Source organism: Callospermophilus lateralis, chromosome X (genome assembly GCF_048772815.1).
Source record: "Callospermophilus lateralis isolate mCalLat2 chromosome X, mCalLat2.hap1, whole genome shotgun sequence".
In the NCBI taxonomy this organism is placed as follows: domain Eukaryota; kingdom Metazoa; phylum Chordata; class Mammalia; order Rodentia; family Sciuridae; genus Callospermophilus; species Callospermophilus lateralis.
Window position 1 is genome coordinate 74,539,968 of NC_135325.1, and position 10,320 is coordinate 74,550,287.

Below are 10,320 nucleotides of genomic sequence, written 5' to 3' on the forward strand. Positions count from 1 at the left end.
TATTGAATAAGAGGGATGAGAATGGATATCCTTGTCTTGTTAATGATTTTAGATGAAATGCTTTTAGTTTTCCATCATTCAGCATGATGTTGGCTTTAGGTTTCTCACATGGCCTTTTTTATGTTGAAGTAAGTTCCTTCTATCTGTAGTTTCTTCAGGCATTTTGCCATGAATGACTGCTGAATTTTGTTAGAGGACTTTTCTGCATGTATTGAGTTGATCGTACTCAAAATGGCTTTGTTATTATGACCAGTATTGGGAGTGTATGTCTGGCAAGGCTGAAGGTTGTTCCTCTCACCCATGCTGCCTGCTGACCAATCTAGATATGTCACACCCCCTCACTCCAGGAGCCCCACTCTATGTGTTGGAGAGAGGTATGTGGAAAGCATCAAGCTATCTTCCTGAAATTTCTGGGTATGGGGAGGTTATATATATGCGTAACTCCCATATGCGTAAATCTATAGGCTGTTATGGGGTCAGTGCTTTCTACTGAACTCTAATCTGTCCCAGATCCATCTCTGTCAATGATGCTCCTTATGTTCCTTATCCTAGAGATAAGACCACAGATTTCTCTTCCAAGTTTGAATTACAACCTCATTACTTTTCCCAGGCTGATTCATGGTATGGGCACTCATCAATCCAGTGAAAATCATAGCCTAAGTGGTTGTTTTGTCTTGGGTAGTCAGAAAGTGAGTAAAAACAAGACAAAAAAGAAAAAAATGGGGAGTAAAACATAAAAAAACAAGGTAAAGTATGGGGATTTCTAGTCTCCTGTTTAGGAAGTCTAAACAAAGAATCTTTTTAAGCTGTCATCACTTTTCTACTTTCAGTATCTCTGTTGGAGAATGTCAGAATTTTCCCTTATATCAGCTCAGCTAACTGTATCTGAGTTTATTTTCTGCTAAGATTGCAATTATGTTGGACAGTGGTGCCTGTTTATCTTAAACTTGGTGGGAGAAATTCTTTGGACTCCTTTGAGGGGAGCTTTCCCTCCCTCACTGAGCCACGATATGCCCTGCACTGCTGCTGTATATTGTTTTTATTAATTCTCTTTCTACACTGGAAACTGATATTTTTGATTGTCATCCAGTTGCTAGCTCTCTTGAGTTGCTTACTGGCATTGTCCCACAGCCTTCCTACCTCAATATGTTGTTGCAGAACCATTGTTTTAATTCACTCTCAAGATGCTACAATATTTTGGGATGCTCTAATTCACCATTTTCTCCAGTTTCCCACTGCATTTTAAAGTCCCAGCTTGTGGTGATAGTTCTTGCTATAATTACTAACACAGTGATAAAAGTGTCCAAGGAGCTCTTCAGAGAAACTGGGGCTCCCTTAACAAATCCATTCCTCACAGTCATGGTAAAAGTTGTATACTGTGAACTCTTCTAGGGTGTGTAAGAATATCTTGTATGATAAATCCATTCTAAAGTTTCAATCTCTTTAAGCATTTAGACAACTTTCTCTCCAGAATACAAAGGCATTCTGGCATTTTAATATTATTTAGTATGAGCTACATTTTATTTCATGTGTCAACCAAGCTATCAAAAAAAAAACCCTTACATATATACATTTAATTTATATATGTGTATATATAATATATATGTATATCTATATGATTATATAGATATAAATACATATATAATCTGAAATATTTTCTTATATCCAAATGTATATTTTTGAGAACTTTCTACACTTGAGCTAAAACATGGAATTCAAAACCTCTGCTTAGCACCCTATGTAAATAAATTCAGCTTAATAAAATATTATGCTGATTTTGCCATTATCCTACACCCTTAACAGCCTTTGCTACACATGAATGAAGTTGGAAAAATAGCTTATATGAGACTTAATACGAACACCAAATATTAAATACGTATTTATCAATGAAGATACATTTGGGAAGGCTCAAGAATCCAATTAAGTTCCTGCAGCAACACAGTGAAGCAAAAATAGAGAATAACAACACTGATGGGATTTCTAGGGAGATCGGCATTCCCAAGGATTCTGAAGTTGGCTCAGAAAAAGATGAAGGGTGAGGGCTATCAGCATAAGCCATACAGGGGGTGCCACCTGTAAGTTACAATGGAGATACATTCCAAAGGTTGTCAAATATTTTCTTTCCACTAAATATATGCTATTCACTAGAACCTAAAATGTCCACAGTGCTCAAGAATGATGACCAGATTTTCAGTGTATTTCAAGGAACACTAATTAATAAGATGGTAATAAGTATCATATATATGTACATAAATACATACATATGCATACAAATATGTATATATGAGATAGACTGTATGTGTATATTGCCGCAGTCTGGCTGGGCACAATTCAGGAGCCACTTGTCAAAAGAAACTAACTTCATTTTTAGAACCACACACGATAAACAAAACAGCTCCTCAGGAAAAAACCCTCAGAGCCCAACTGCCACCACCGGCTTCCCACAAGCCACACACACCAACCCAGCCTCCTCCTCCCACAATCCTCCTGCTCTTGAGGCCGATTGGCTGGGTCGCATGGGCGGAGCCAAAAAAGTCCCCCAATGAGCAGCTCCGTGGTCTGAAAGGGCAGGGAAACAGCCCAATGAGCATCACCACAGAGGAGCCAATCAGCTGGATGTTGCTGGGGCCGCTGTGAGCCAATCATCAGCTGGCAGTCTGAAAGTTTGCTGGGGCCCCTTCAGCTCATCAGCTGGCAGTCTGAAAGTTTGCTGGGGCCCCTTCGGCTGTGGCTCTCAACATCTCCCCCTCTCTGTTTAAACAACAAGCATGTGGCTTAGGGACCGTGCCTGCCTTAGGTTGTCCAATAGTACATATGGTCCTTACCATTATCGGATGAGCTGACCTCAAGGCGTCAGCCTCCTGTCTTAGGTTGGTACCATAGTAATTGGATCTTACCCGTCACTGACTACCAGTCCAGTATACAGCCACACCTGTGTAGAGGTCTTCGTACCAGCGGGGGGGTGAGGTTCTGTGCCTCACCTCTGTTGGCCCCCAAATTTTAGCTAAACGATCATGACAAACAGAAGGGAGGAAGGTACACCAAGCCAGCCGACGGCTCCTTTTGGAAAAATTGTACCACCGATGACACCATCAGCATAAATACCCCAACACTACCAGAAGTCGCTGCACCAACAGATAGTTCACAATGCATACAAGTGAGTTCACAATGCATATAAGTGATACATAGTCCAGGCAAGTTCTGCAAGCAGTTCAGTGATGGCTATTGCAGAAACTGTAGATTGGTTTTATCTTTGTCTTCATGCACTGGGATGAAGATAGGAATTCTGGCAATAATGGCTAAAGAAAAATTATATAACATTATATAACATTCCAGAAGGCACTAAAAGAAAACAATTTTCTTAACAATTTACATTGTCTTCTCTGAAGATAGGAATTCTGGCAATAATGGCTAAAGAAAAAATTATGTAACATTCCAGAAGGCACTAAAAGAAAACAATTTTCTTAACAATTTACATTATCTTTAAGAGAATTATTAAATATAATGAAAAGGAAAGGTGAAAGTAAACAAACAGATCTGTTAACCTCCTTTTTTGTTCACATTTTAAAACAATCTTCAACAGCTGTTTACCCAATTTAAATTAAACGATTTAAATCACGTGAATAAAAAAAAATTATTTTGATCCATTTTTTTCATGAGCGCTCATCATATATGACATATGGACATACGTACATTCAAACACAAAACACAAGTGTGCACACATAATACATACGACACATAACATAATAGTAAAGGCCTTATAACTTTTTACAGGTGAAATCTCCATTGCAATGTTTAAAAACTCTATAGTCAAAAAATAGAACTGATCAGCAAAACATTAACCTAGGTCTGTATGAGCTCAAAAAAACAAAATATGGGAAAGGGCAAAAATAAAATAGATATTGAAAAAAGCATTCTGGTTCTGTTGCAGATGTAAGAATAACCAAACTGGAGTTCTAGATATCACATCTTCTTTTTGGTCTGTAGAAATCGCTTTAGTTAATTTGTCTGGAATCCAAATCAGCTGCTGTTCTCCCTGTGGAAACACATAAACAGACCCCCGATTCCAGGCAATCACTGGGTCAGGACCTTAGTTAATCTCTCTGGAATCCAAATCGGCTGCTGTTCTCCCTGTGGAAACACACAAACAGACCCCCAACTCCAGACAATTACTGGGTCAGGACCTTTCCATTGTCCTGTTAGAATATCCTTCCAAAGTACCTTGGGTTTATGTACATTTTTTGGACACATATGCCTTTCCGCAGCACTAAGCCCTGATGAATCCAAATTTTAAAAGTTTAGAGTAAAAAGGGTTATTTTAAGTTTATCTTTGGGGAATATATACCCCTTCCCAATTCCTTCTTTTTGCTTTAATAAGTACATTTTAATAGTTTGATGAGCTCTTTCAACTATACCTTGTCCCTGTGGATTGTATGGGATTCCTGTTATATGAGTAATGCCAAATGATGAGCAAAATTGTTTAAAAGAGGTAGAAGTATAACCAGGGGCATTATCTGTTTTTAACTATTTTGGAACGCCCACAGTGGCACAATTTTGTAAGCAATGAGCTATAACATCTTTAGTTTTTTCTCCAGCATGAAGGGAGCCCATCAAAAATCCAGAAAAAGTATCAACTGTAACATGCAAATATTTTAATTTTCCAAATTCTGGCAAGTGTGTGACGTCCATCTGCCAAATATGGTTAGGTATCAATCCTTTAGGATTGACTCCAAGATTAACTTGTGGTAAAAAGGTCACACAATTTTGACATTGTTTTATTATTTGTCTAGCTTGTTCCTTAGTTATTTTTAAAATGCTTTTGTAAAGTATTAGCATTGACATGGAACTTTTTATGAAAATTTGTAGCTTCTTCTAGTGTAGAGAAAATATGTATGTCATGTGTACTTTTATCTGCTAAATCATTGCCCAAACTAAGGGCTCCAGGCAATCCTGTATGTGCCCTGATATGTCCTATAAAGAATGGATATTTTCTGTCCCAGATTAGACTTTGTATAGTGGAAAGCAAAGAGAAAACAGTAGAGGAAGGGAAATCCTACCAGCATCTTCAAGGGATACTATAGCATTAACTATATACTGACTATCGGAAAATAAATTAAATACAGAATCTTTAAACATCACAAAAGCCTGTAATACTGCATTAAGCTCTACCTTATGAGCTGATTGTTTGGGTACTAAAAATGTAAAAGTTTGATCAGGTGTAACTATTGCTGCTGTACCATTATTTGATCCATCAGTGAATATATTTGGAGCATTCCCGATAGGTGTTTTTCTTGTCATTTTTGGAAAAATCATAGGATGGGATGACCAAAAAGACAATAAAGGATTAGATGGTAAGTGGTTATCAAATGAAACATTAGATTTGCACATGATTATTGCCCAAGTATTTAACTCATTAGCTAACTCATCAATTTGATTCATAGTATATGGAGTAATAATTTTATTGGGAGAAATTCCAAACACTCCCTTTGCTGCTTTTATTCCTTTGAGTATGAATTGTCCTACAGCCTCAGGATACCTAGTAAGAATAGTGTTAGGAGAATAAGATAAATGTATCCATAATAATGGACCTTCTTGCCAAAATACTCCTGTAGGAATATTTTTTGTTGGTAGTACAATAAATAATAAAGGCAAACATATCAATTCTATCCAAATGCATATTTTCCATACATGTTTCAATGATTTTTAATGCCTTTCTTGCTTCAGGCGTTAACATTCAGGGTGAATTTGGATCTGATGGACCTTTTAGGATATCAAATAAAGGTCCCAACTCTCCTGTTGGTATACCTAGATAAGGCCTTATCCGATTTATGACTCCTAATGACTTTTGAAAGTCATTAAGTGATTTGAGTTGATCTACTCGTATTTGAATTTTTGGTGGATGGACCATGGTTGAGGATAATAGAACTCCTAAATAATTAATTGGAAAATTTAATTGTACTTTATCTATTGCTATCTGTAGATTATAATTTTTTAATAACTTTGTAAGTGTGGCATAACATTCTAGCAATGTGTTTTTAGCTTTCTGTGCTAATAATACATCATCCATATAGTGAAATATTTGTAGTTCAGGATTTTGATTTCTAAGTGGCTGGATTGCTTTGTTAACATAAATTTGACACATAGTTGGGCTGTTAGCCATCCCTTGAGGGAGTACTTTCCATTCATATCTCTGATCAGGACCTTCATGATTCAGTGCAGGGATAGTAAATGCAAAACGTGGACTATCCTCAGGATGAATTGGAATTGAAAAAAACAATCTTTAATATCTATAACTAAAACATACCAAGTTTTTGGCAAAGCAGACAATTGAGGAATCCCCGATTGAGCAGGTCCCATAATAACCATCTCATTATTAATGGCTCTTAAATCTTACAATAATCTCCATTTACCAGATTTCTTTTTGATGACAAAAATGGGAGTATTATGGGGAGATACAGAAGGTTGTATATGTCCTTCCACTAATTGTTGTTTGACCAGATCATGGGCTGCTTGTATCTTTTCTTTAGTCAGGGGCCACTGAGGAACCCATACTGGTCTTTCTGATTTCCAAGTAATTTTTATTGTCTCAGTGGCCCTTTCTGAAAATCCAACCCATGTCTGTCTTTTCCTTGATCTATTTGTATTGGTGCTGCTATACCTTGTTCTTGTTTTCCTAATCTTTTTCCTTTCCTAAAACCTTGTCTAGTCATAATAGTGGATGCATTTTGGTTGATGTTATTTGTTAATGTCAAACCTAATTGATCCAGGACATCTCGTCCCCATAAATTTATAGGAAGATGATCCAGTACATATGGCTGTATAGTTCCTTCACATCCTTCAGGATCCTTCCAATCTAATACCATTGCACTTCTATGGGGATTAGTCGCCACTCCTAGGCCTCGAAGTGTCTGAGTGGCTTGTTGTAATGGCCAATGTTTTGGCCATTCTTGACGAGAGATGATGCTAAGGTCTGCACCTGTATCCAGTAGCCCATTGAATTCATGTCCTTGAATATTTAGTTTTAGCATGGGGTGAGAATCTAAATTTAAAGACAGCATAGCCCAATCTACACCTGTGGAGCCTAATCCCTTGGAACCTCTTTCTACAGCACGACTGGAAAATTTATCATGTAGGCTTGGTATTATTAGTAACTGTGCTATTCTATCTCCTGGTGAAATTACAGATATACCGTTTCGAGAACTGGCTATAATTTTTATTTCACCTTCATAATCGGGATCAATTACCCCAGGACTTATCATAAGTCCTTTTAGAGTAGAAGAGCTGCGTCCCAATAATAAGCCTACTGTTCCCTTGGGAAGAGGTCCTTTTACCTCTGTGGGAATGATTTGAACTCCCGTCTCTGGAGTTAGTACTGCTCTGGCGGAGGCACAGATGTCCAACCCTGTGCTCCCTCTGGTTTGTCTGATGCGGGATCTGATGGACAATGTGTCCTGGGCACTACCCTTATGGGGTTGCTGGGTTCCTCCAGTGCTCCGTATATTTGTGGTTTGGGGCCCTGGAGCATTGGGCCCCGTTGTCCATTTTTTGGCAATGGAGCCCGATGCCTTTCTCCACGATATCATGGATAAACACTTGGTCCTTGTTCGTTTTTTGATAATGGAGTACCCTCTATGGTGGTTTGAGAACGGCATTCATTAGCTCAATGTCTCCCTCTACGGCATCGTGGGCAAATACCCGGTATTCTACTCCTTTGATACCTAGTTTTGTTAAACCCTCCTCCTATGGGGCAATTCCTTTTAAAATGTCCTGTTTGTTCACAATTGTAGCATGTTCTTGGCTTGGCATCTAAAGCCTATTTTACTGCAGCTGCCACAATTTGCCCTAGTTCATTAATGTCTCTGGCATCTAAAGCCTGTTTTACTGCAGTTGCCATGACTTGCTCTTGTTCATTAATGTCTCTACATAATTTAATATATGTGTTTAAATCTTCATGTTTCCATGGTCTAATGATATCTCTGCACCAACGATTCGCTTGGTCATAAGCCAGTTGTTTTATTAATGGCATTGCTTTTTCTGTATTCCCCAAAACTCTCGTAGCTGTTTGAATAAGCCTATCTACAAATTCAGCGTAAGATTCATTAGCTCCTTGTATTATCTTAGATAATTGACCTTGTAAACCTCCATGTCCTTGTAAAGTCTTCCATGCCTTAACTGCATCTACAGCAATTTGTGAATATGTACCAGGATCATATGCAATTTGTTGCTGCTGATCCTCATAAGGTCCCTTTCCTAACAACATATCTAGATTTCTCTGAGGATAACCAGCTGCTGCATTTCGCCTAGCCAACTCCTTGCAAAATTCCTCATTGGCAACCTTCCATAACAGGTATTGTCCTCCATTTAGCACAGCTTTACACATATTAGCCCAATCTGCTGGTGTCATGTTCAAGTTGGTAATGGATTCGACCAAGCTTACAGTGAAGGGTGCTTGAGGACCATCGGTTGTTACAGCCTCTTTTAGCTGCTTCACTGTTTTGAAATTTAAAGTATGGTAAATTCGCTGCCCTCCTACCTCAAATACAGGGCATGTTAATACTTGAGATCCTGTCTCAGGATCTGAACTATCAACTGCGGGGGTTGGGGGCCTCCCAGCATATGGAGGTGGCCTTGTCATTTGGACACTTACGTCCTCTGGTGATAGCTCCTGTAGAGGTGGTGCTGTTGGTTGGACACTTAAGCCCTCTGGTGATAGAAAGGTGTTAGTAGCAGTCTCCTGTTGTAATTTTTCCCCTAATGGCTTTTTCTGCTCTAAATTTCCTTCCTCTGTCTGACTAGCTCGAAAGACCTTCTCTTTTACTTGAATCTTTTCCTCTTTCTGACTAACTTGAGGGACCTTCTCTTTTACTTGAATCTTTATGTCTTCTCCTTCCTCTACCTTTGTCTGAATTGAAGGCTTTGGACTAAGCAAACCAGATACGAATGTCCACAATGGCAATGTGCCAACTGGCAGAGTCCCTGGACTTTTCTTTTCTATTCTTTTTAAATCTTCACCATGATGGTTCCATTGTGATATACTTAACAACTCCTCCTTAAAAAGCCATGGGCTACATTTTTGTATTGTATCAACGTATGCCCTGACTGCTCTTGATTTTACTGGAATGCCTCCTTCCTCCAACAATTTACTTAACACTCTTTCTGTTTGTTTTTTACTAATTTCTGATCCCATATTTCTACTATAATACAACCCAACAAGATAACGCCTAACAAAACTGAAACAGAGTGAAACAAAATTGGAACAACACAAAATCATTATAATAGCCTCCTGAAATGTCCATCTGTCCTTTCTCCCTATCTGTTCCTCAGATGTGAGTGGTTTTTCTTCCATCTTACACATCTCCAGGGACAGGCAACTTAAAACAAAAGTGAAGCAAAACAAAAGAAGAATCTTAAAATGGCTACCCATTCTCTCGCCCTGCCCTCAGGGGCGAGCAGTTTACTTACCCTTAGTCACTCCCCGTGCGAGCCACCAAATGCCGCAGTCTGGCTGGGCACAATTCAGGAGCCACTTGTCAAAAGAAACTAACTTTATTTTTAGAACCACACAAGATAAACAGAACAGCTCCTCAGGAAAAAACCCTCAGAGCCCAACTGCCACCACCGGCTTCCCACAAGCCACACACACCAACCCAGCCTCCTCCTCCCACAATCCTCCTGCTCTTGAGGCCGATTGGCTGGGTCGCATGGGCGGAGCCAAAAAAGTCCCCCAATGAGCAGCTCCGTGGTCTGAAAGTGCAGGGAAACAGCCCAATGAGCATCACCACAGAGGAGCCAATCAGCTGGATGTTGCTGGGGCCGCTGTGAGCCAATCATCAGCTGGCAGTCTGAAAGTTTGCTGGGGCCCCTTCAGCTCATCAGCTGGCAGTCTGAAAGTTTGCTGGGGCCCCTTCGGCTGTGGCTCTCAACAGTATATATTTTATTTTTTATTTTTTTGGGGGGTGGGGCACCACGGATTGAACCCAGGAGTGATTAGCTACTGAGCTTCATCCCCAGCCCTAGCCCTGTTTTATTTTTAATTTATTTTTTAAATATTATTTTTAGTTGTAAATGGATACAATATCTTTATTTTTATTTGTGCATAAATTTATTTTATTTTATTTATTTATTTTTTTTTTTTGTTATGTGCTGTGGATTGGACCCAGGGTCTCATGCGTGTGAGGCAAGCACTCTATCACTGAGCTACAACTGCAGCCCCATTTTATCTTTTATGTTGGGTCAGGGTCTTGCTAAGTTGCTTAGAGCCTTTCTAAATTGCTGATGCTGTCTTTGAACTTTTGATCCTCCTGTCTTAGCCTCCTAATG